Raw genomic sequence first — 8,900 nt, 5'->3', positions numbered from 1 at the left:
GACAGCAGGTCCTCAAACTGGCCGAGTGAAAGACTGATATCGCTGAAATCGGCCGTCATCCAGACGCAGCTCCTGGAGCAAGTGGTGAGACTCACCAAACTGCCTCTGCAGGACCTGATGGACCCAGGTACGGCAAGGACATCCTTAACGCCGCTGCTCTGCTCTCCACAGTAAATAGAGAAGGGAGACTCTCTTCAAATGCTAGCTCGACAGCTGCCATCTTGCAAAGATGGCGTCTGGCACAACTTCCTCCCACATTTCCGGTTCACGCGTGTCAAAATATGCAATTTTGAGGCACGATTGATTTGTGTTGGACACGTGTCGAGGTGCCAATGTGCACGCGTCAAATTAGGGGCGTCTGGGGTGTTTTTGCTCGCGTCTATCGCGTTTGGTGTGAACACACCGTAAAAGCTAAACAAACCACAGATATAAAACCCACTGAGACAAAGATGTGAAAATGTTTCAAATAAAGTCTTGTTTTGTATGTTTCACACTTTTAACTTTATACATCTGTATCAGTATACAGATGTTACTCTGCAGCTGGTGGCGAGTCCCACACCGCAGAGCTAGTACGTTTAAAATATCTGGGCTTGCTCTTGTAAAAGATGTTTTCCAGTCGTGGTGGCTCGATTGGTCGAAAGAGTCCAAATCAGGAGGGTTGTAGTATTGCTTCATTAATATCTGCTCCAGATTGGGACCTGAGGGGGGGGGGGGGGGGGGGGAGAAGAGAGAGAGAGAGAAAAAAAAAAAAAAAAAAAAAAAAAAAAAAAAAAACCACACAAACAGGTCTGTTTAGGAGCTTTAAATAGCATGCAATATCCACAAACACACATGTGGGTTTAGCCCAGTTTGGTAGGGGGTGTAAAATTGTGACAGAGACCAGAACTGTGATACAAATGTCTGAAATCTCTTATCATGGTTCAAGTTTCCTGTAGTGTCATACCTAGGATTCTTCATCCTGAGTTAAAGTGCGATATATCAAGGGAGTCATTACATTTCAAGTTCATTCAGGAAATGAAATTATATTTATGATCAAGTGATCAGTTGTCCAACAGATCTCAGCAGATTGCTGCCTCTCCCTGAACGTGGTACTTCCTATTGAAGAGACTTCTTCCTCTCCACTGGTGCCAAGTGTTTGCTCACAGACCAACAAATATGGGTTTGTTTTTGTGGCTAGTATTTGTGCTCTGCCCAACTGGGAATTAAATGCTTGGACCAGCTGGCTGTTCTGGGTGCAGAACACATGAAAACTTGGAAGTTACAGAGTGCCCTCTGGTGGCCAAACTATGCAATCTTAACCACTGTAAATGTTCACAGTGCACATGTGCAGGTATGACCAAAATCTCATATCCCAATAACGATATACATCACAAAATAGTGCCTTTCTGTAAATTCTGTGAATCTCGGGCACCTCAACTTCTCTCACATTGTCCAAGCAGGGTCTTGGTGCTGGGCCATTTCTGTACACCAGCAATTCCCTAAGTTTAGGCTGAGAGTTTCAGCCTAAACTTAGGGGGGGGGGGAATAAAAAACCCAAATGCCAGACATGGTGAAGACTTTCTCTCAGTCTTTCTGAGGCAAACACAAATTCAGGCTTGGTGATCCAGATAAAGAGTTCGAGTTCATGGAGGTTACAATATTTCTTTGACTGGAGCTGTGTAGTAGCACTCCATGGTGAATTTTGAAAATGTGTTCCTGTAACTTGTTTCCAGCTCCTCCGCTGGTTGTTAGGGGTGAATAAGGGCAGGTTTCCAACACGACTGAATTCAGACGAGTAACACAAGGTGAAACTTGACTGAGCTTGGTATGAACCCACCGTAACAATTTAAGACACAATTATAACTGAGCTGGATTAACGCGTAACACAAGAGCACTTCAGGTATACTGAAGAGTCTAGAGATCATTAAATACCTTCTGCCCAGGGTGGAATAGGCTTCCTTTGTGCAGACTCGTCATCAGTAGAGTCATCACTGTTTTGGTCCATCCCATAGTCTTCTGGATTTTTGGACAAAATCAAAGGTTTATCTCCACCATTCGGCGTGATGGCGTATGACTGTGGTGAGGAGTGCTGCAGAAAGAAGGAAAAAGTTCATTTAGTCTTTGTTTAGAATAAATGTACATGTGTTAAAAATAAATGATAATAATCACATACCTCAATATCCACAGTCACGTTGAGACCACCACCTTTTCCTATAGACGTGCTCATTACTGAGCGCTGAACAGTTCAAGAAAATTGGGAAATTACACGTTAAGACCCTTTGAAGCATTTATTATAAATATTTGCTACTGAGAAACTGAATTAAATGCTAGTCTATTACCTTTGTCTAGGAAACACAGCTTTCATGTAATCGTTTTTACATGCTTAAGGCTAAAGGTGAAAAGACTTGTATAATGTACATAATCTAATGTAAAAAGTATAAAAGCTATAGTTATTACCTCAATATCCACAGTCACATTTAGGTTAGCAGCAGTCTACATTGCATGGGGAGAGGGAGAAAGAAATGTAATAAGGTTTAGGGAAAACAAAACCTTAAAAGCAGTTTCATTTGAAATATTTGTTGACCATGTGATCTCAAATAACAGAACACAGCAAATGTTTCTGTAGTTTGGGTTTGCTCCCCAGTTTGTACCAATGTTAAGCTGTCTCGATGAACTGAAGTTTTTGCTGTACCTGTGTTTTAGCAGCCTCCTGAGCAGCAGCGTCCCTCTGCTTAGCAGCTTCCATCTCTTTAGTGGCTTTCTCTTTTGCTGCCAGCCTTTGCTGCTCCCCCCCCCACTGGTCCTAATTGAACCTATCCCTTATAGTTTGGGCCAATTAAAATGGTGCTTGAAAGATTTGTTACGCTAAATTCACTGAAACACAATCAAGCTACAGTAGACTTGTAATATGCATTATCATAACATCTAGTCCTTTTATTGAATAATAATAATAATCATCATCATCGCCGCACAGACTCACATCTTTAATTTCAGGGTATTCACACCCATGTTTGCTAATCATCTGAATCAAGTTCCATTCTTTGTTTTTTTAAATATCAAGCCCAACACACTCCTAATAAGAGAAATGCACTAAAAACAAAAGTAAATATTGTGAGTGCTCAAACATCAAGTTTTGTTAGACAATTGTTTCTTACCAGTTTTTTCCCTTGAGTGCCTTCCTTTTTTCCTCGAGTTCCCTCATCTCTTTCTCTCTCGCTGCTCTCTCCACTTCACGCTGCAGAGCGAGAGCTTTTTCTTTCTCCACTCGCTCTCTGCAAACACAAACATCGCATCAATTTTAAAAACAAAATCCAAAAACAAAACCTGGAGTGAACTCGCATCCTTTTCTTACAGGCTTTAACACTCTTTTTTGTTAATTCAGATAATTGACACACTTTAGGTATGGTGTTTTGTATATACACGCTAGTACTACACTACTCCTCACATCACTGATCACAGTTTGCTGTTAACTAGGGCTGGTATCGTCACTGATTTCTAGAATCGATTTGATCCACAATTCGATTTGAATCTGGGAAATTTTGACAGTCAGAAATATTATAATTCAGATCAGTACATTTACATATTTTTGCATCTATAAAAAGGAAGCTGACACTTTATCAAAGGTGTAAGTGTCACAGCAGATGCCTCTGTGTCAAAGTAGCTGAAGATAAAAAACAGAAAAACATGGAGGTGGTTTTCCTGGCATTTTATAAAAATATTCTGCAGTACATCAAAAACAAAAGAAAACCATTAAACATATGAACGTTACCTCTGACGTTACAGCGGTTTTATTAGAGACACGGCTAAACGTTTTGCATAATTTTAAAAAGTTTAAATTTGTTCAGTATTGAACGGCAGAAATTAGGTTCTCTTTTTGGGAGTATGTAAAACGAAAAAACAAAAACAAAACTGCGGCCGACAGCGCTGTAAACAACGGTAGACTTGTGCGTAACAAGCAAGCGAATAATGCAGAAAAGTCAGAGTTCATGACGATGTTTATGTGAAGCGTAGTTTGGATCTTCTTTTGCTGCTGGTTCGGTCAATATTGTTTGACGAGAGATAAAACAGCTTTAGAATCAGCGCAAAAAGGGCGTGAACATAAAGCGCGGACCTGCTGAAACATCAGAATTTTAATTGATAAATCGATTATAAAAACCCACCCCTACTGTTAACCGTTTCCATCTGTGAGGGACAGAGCAATAAAGGAAAATTTACGGATGTTTGGAAAGTGAGAAATCTATTAACCATTTGAAATGCACATTGTGAAAGTCCTACTTAGAGGAAAAAGTTTCCAGTGCAGCAGGATCATAGCAGAACCACCACAGCTCTTGGCACTAAAGTTAACAATAGCCTTTTAAGCTAAACATCTGGTGCTACATTTGTAGCAGTTACTGTTAACAACTGTGGATATATTTGATCTGATAAGCCCAAGTAACAGCTGGCCTTAAATTGGCAGTGGGGTCATTTTTAACATGGAGCAGACTGGTTGCAGAGCCAAAAACGAGAAAAGACCCCGGTCCTTTGTCTCTTTTGGGGTTTCATTTTCAGTGTAACTACAGTTTTAGAGGAAAAACATTATAGCATTCTTAGAAAAGCCAATCAAAACCTAACAGTACTAATATATGCTCTTGTTTGATCAGGACCACATATTATTCCTGTATACTGTGAGAAGTATTGAAATCATCATATGACCTTTCAGCAGCAGCTTGCCGTTCCCTCTCGCGTTCCTGCTCCCTCTTCAGCTCGAGTGCTTTACGAGCCTCTTCCTCAGCCTTCTTCTTGGCCAGCAACTCTCGCTGCCGCTTTTCTTCCTCCTGATTTAAAAAAAACAACAAACAAACATGCATGCAGTATGAGAAAATATAGTGCCTTTAACCCTCTGCACAAGAGCCGTAGTGCCAATACTCCACAAAAAGCAAATAACCTGCTGAATCTTCCTCTTTCTGGCCTCCTCTTCCATTTTCCTCTTCTGTTCTAGCTCCTCTTGACGCTTCAGGGCCGCTTTCTTCTTGGCCTTCTCCTCCACCATGCGCTGCATGAATGTGTAGAATGGCCGAGACAGAGCAAACGTGAGCTGGTTTCTTTTAAAGCTGAATATACAGATTCAGGCCCAAAAGAGCTGTTGCATACCTTATCATTTTTCTCATCATTCTTCTTCTCTTCCTCCCTCTGCTCCTCTTTTACTTTGGCCTCAAAGACTCTTCTTAACCTTTCATCCCTCTTCCTAGAAGACGATGTTAAAGTTAATTAAAAGAGGAATTGAAGCTTTGTCTTTGATTCTGAAATATGTGCATGGTTAACCTTTTAAATTCCTCCTGTTTCCTCTTCTCCTCTTCCATTTTCCTTATCCTTTCCTCCTGCTTCTTTTTAAGTGCTTCAAGTTTGTTGTGCTCTTTTGTCTAAGAATATAGAACAAAGGTTACAAATTAAATAGATTTTCAAATAAAAACATCCTGTCACAAAGAAATATGATCAAGATGCTGTAAGGTGAAAATGTGGCAAACAATCATAAAATTAAAGGGGGGGAAGCCCCCTACAAAAATAAAGCAAAAATCCATCCAAAATGCCAGTTTCATGGTCCTTAAAAGGTTCAGTCAAATCAAATGTGCAGATTAAAACTATGCATTAGCCTTTAGTGTTGTGGACCTGCCTGGGTAAATGGAAATTGCCTATGATCCAAGTCCAACACAAAAAGCAGCAAAGCCATGAGGAAAAGCACCAAGTGCACAAACACAGCACTGTACAAATCCCCAAAGTAGCTGAATAAGATTACAGGTTATTGTTAGACTCAATCGAGCTCCCATAAAGAGAACTTCACCCCCAGTGCGATATACTTCCCCAGTTTTAGCTTAATCCACAAACAGGTAAATCACATTCAAAAGAAAATAAATAAAAAGCTTAGGTTAAGATGGAGTTCTACTTTATGATGAAATGATGTCTCAAACTCGACAATGAGATTACCAAAGCTATTTAAAGCGGGTGGATTTCTGTTAGATTACAACACGACAAAGAGCATTAGTGACCCGTGAGATCAGGTTGAGGAAATGTTTACAGAGCAGCCCCTTCCACACACGGCCGCTGTGAAACAAATGCAGTTGATAAGCTTCGGGTTGTTTACATGCAGGTCGATCTCATGCCCATAAAAAGTGCAGTGTCCACCTTTACATCAGTACTTGACTTTTTATTTAAACATCCAAATGTCATGCCAGTGGGAAAGAGGCTTGGATGGGGAAAGTGCTAAATGAGTACAAGTTGAATCAAGTCGCACAATGGGAATATTAAACACCAGCAAATGCCCACAAACATAAAGTGCTTCAGTGTTTGACATTACACTTACCACTATACTAGTGCTGAACTGAGGAGAGGAGAAAGCACATCCAAATAAGGACCACATAATTCATACCAGACCAAAAATATGACCCACAACATTTATGAAGTGTGGTTTTTTTGTCCCCCCACATTTTAAGCTCCCATAAGTTTCTCAAATACATACAAGATTTATGTTTAAGGGATACTCACTGATGAAAGGACCTTTTCACATTAGTCAGATTAAAAGTGACTGAATGCAGCTTTAAATTCACTGCAACACTGACTATACTGAGCATGTGGAGAGAAGCTGGTACGTATTAAAGAATGCCGCCTTGCAGCGTGTGAAGCTTACCTTAGGATCAACCCTCAGATGAGTGTTGTGTTTGATGAAGGACTTGATCACTGCGGTCCGGCCGACTGAATTCGGAGTCATCAGCATCTGATTCTTTTGGACGGTTTGCAGAAAAGATTTCACGTGGGGTTTGATTGCCTGTTCATCCAGAGCAAACAGTGTCAAACCTTAAGAAATCCACTTAAAATATGAAAATGTCCATCAACCATATTAACAGCTTCTTACACTTTGACTTTTCTTGGGAGGAGAGCGCCTCTTTGTTGGACTTTCATCTATAGTACCAGGTGCTTTACGCTTAGTGCTGCGACTTGACCTGGGGGGGGGGACAACAGGCAGAAAAAGAAAATAAAAACAATTCATTTACTTTTTCCAGTAAATGACACTTCTTGTTGTTCTGGCTCTGTACACAACCACAGTGGATTTTTAAAAACAATAAGATGTGATTGAAGTGCAGACTTTCAGCTTGAATGCAGGGCTTTAACAAAAATGTTACTTTAACTGCTCGGGAATTACAGCTTTTTAGTTTTGCAGCATTAGGATGAGTCTGAGCACAGACTACAGCCCCTGTACACGTCAGTTCATCCTGCTACTTCATCAATAAACACATCAACAAATGACCTGGTTCCACTGGCAGACATTAGGCCCATGAGATAACACTACCACCTCCATGTCTGACAGATAATGCGGTATACTTCAGTTTGGTTTCTCTCTTTCTCTATATTTTCTACTTCTCATCATTCTGGTACAAGTTTATCTTGTTTCCATTTGTACAAAGAATTTCTTCCTAGACCTGAGCCAGCTCATTTAGATGATTTCTGGCAAAGTCTAATGTGGGCTTCCTGTTCTTGAGCAGAATCTGTAGTTTGCATCTTGTACCAACTTTGTACATTCATGAAGGCATCTGTTGATCACAGAACTTGACAATGAGATGTCTACCACCCTCAGCTGCATGAGCCCTAAAGTTCAATCCAACATCACTCCTAGGTTTCGTGCTTATTGGCTTTGGGTAAAGAATTCGTTTAAGGATCAGTAGATTCAAGCAGACCATTCAGAACTTTTTTTTTAAAGCTCCGTTACAAAACCATATCATTACGATTCCCATATCCTTTTTTTAACACTCACACTTCTTGGTTTTCCTTCTCCATTTCCTCCTCCACGCAAGAGTCATCTACAACAATAAAAAGTCAAACATTTCAAACAGCCCTTTAATAATTGGAAATTAAGTAATTATAAGCAAACTAGTCCTTTTCTTACCACTAACTTTGGTGCTACACGTGGAGTTACCCGCACGAGTAGCTTTACTCTTAAGCATGGAGCGGCACGAGGCACGGCGGACAGATTCCTGAGTCACACTGTGCCGCAGGCCAGCCAGAGAGTGACGTAGCTTCAGGGAGCACCGCACAGAGCGGCGCCTCGAGGTTTGAGCAGATTCAGCTATTGCAATCTTAGCAGCTGTACGGCCAGGAGAGGGCTCAGGCTCTTTTGCAAGCTCAGCAGACACGTGGTCTGCATGAGAGATGCTGACAACGGCTTCAGGTAAGGGAATCTTAAGAGACTCGGTGGAGGTGAATGCTAAAGTCAAACCAGATGACACAGTTGGCAACGCCACACCTCCCACCACCTGCGTTTTGTTTTGCACTTCATCGCAGTCATGAGGTGACTGGCTCTCATCATCTACCACCTCAGGCTTTGTCTGTTTGTTTCTGCTAGTGGTGCGTTTGGACTGTCCAGTGCTACTGGCTTCAGTGGTGGAGACCTCAGAAATGGGATCCTCTTCAGCACCGAATTGCAGTGATTTAACTGAAGAGCCACGAAGGTTACTGCACCTTCCCTTTGAGTATCTAAGCAGGAAAGGATAACATAAGAGTTACAAAAAAGGTACAGCACGCTTCAGACTGCCTTCACTAAAAACAGGGACTGATAAAACAAACCTTTGCTTTCCCTGATTTTCTTCTTGGCGACCCAAAGACACACGCTTCCTGCGACTGTTTTTCTTCTGTGACGGCATTTTTGGCATCAACTCTGGTTCAGCATTAAAGTCTCTGAAACGAAGAAAAGAAAGCACTCCATTAGAAAAAAATTAAACACATTGAGTAGAGCTACATAGAACATTTATAGCCTACCTTGAGAACATGCGATTGGCTTCTTGTTGGATCTCCTCAAGCCAAACCATGTGGACATTATCGATTTCATTGATGAAGTCTTGTGCTTTGCCACCAAACATCTGCGTGAGGGATCGCACTGATCGTATGGAGTCCAT

The 8,900-nt window shown here is 41.1% G+C and overlaps 1 pseudogene; it reads right to left on the bottom strand.

Moving 5' to 3' along the window:
- Positions 1-529: 529 nt before the first annotated feature.
- LOC134644570 (inner centromere protein-like) lies at positions 530-8,900 on the bottom strand (annotated as a pseudogene).

This window comes from Pelmatolapia mariae, linkage group LG16_19, assembly GCF_036321145.2.
Source record: "Pelmatolapia mariae isolate MD_Pm_ZW linkage group LG16_19, Pm_UMD_F_2, whole genome shotgun sequence".
Lineage (NCBI taxonomy): Eukaryota > Metazoa > Chordata > Actinopteri > Cichliformes > Cichlidae > Pelmatolapia > Pelmatolapia mariae.
The sequence above is the reverse complement of the archived record's forward strand: the minus strand, read 5'-3'. Positions and strand labels throughout refer to the sequence as shown.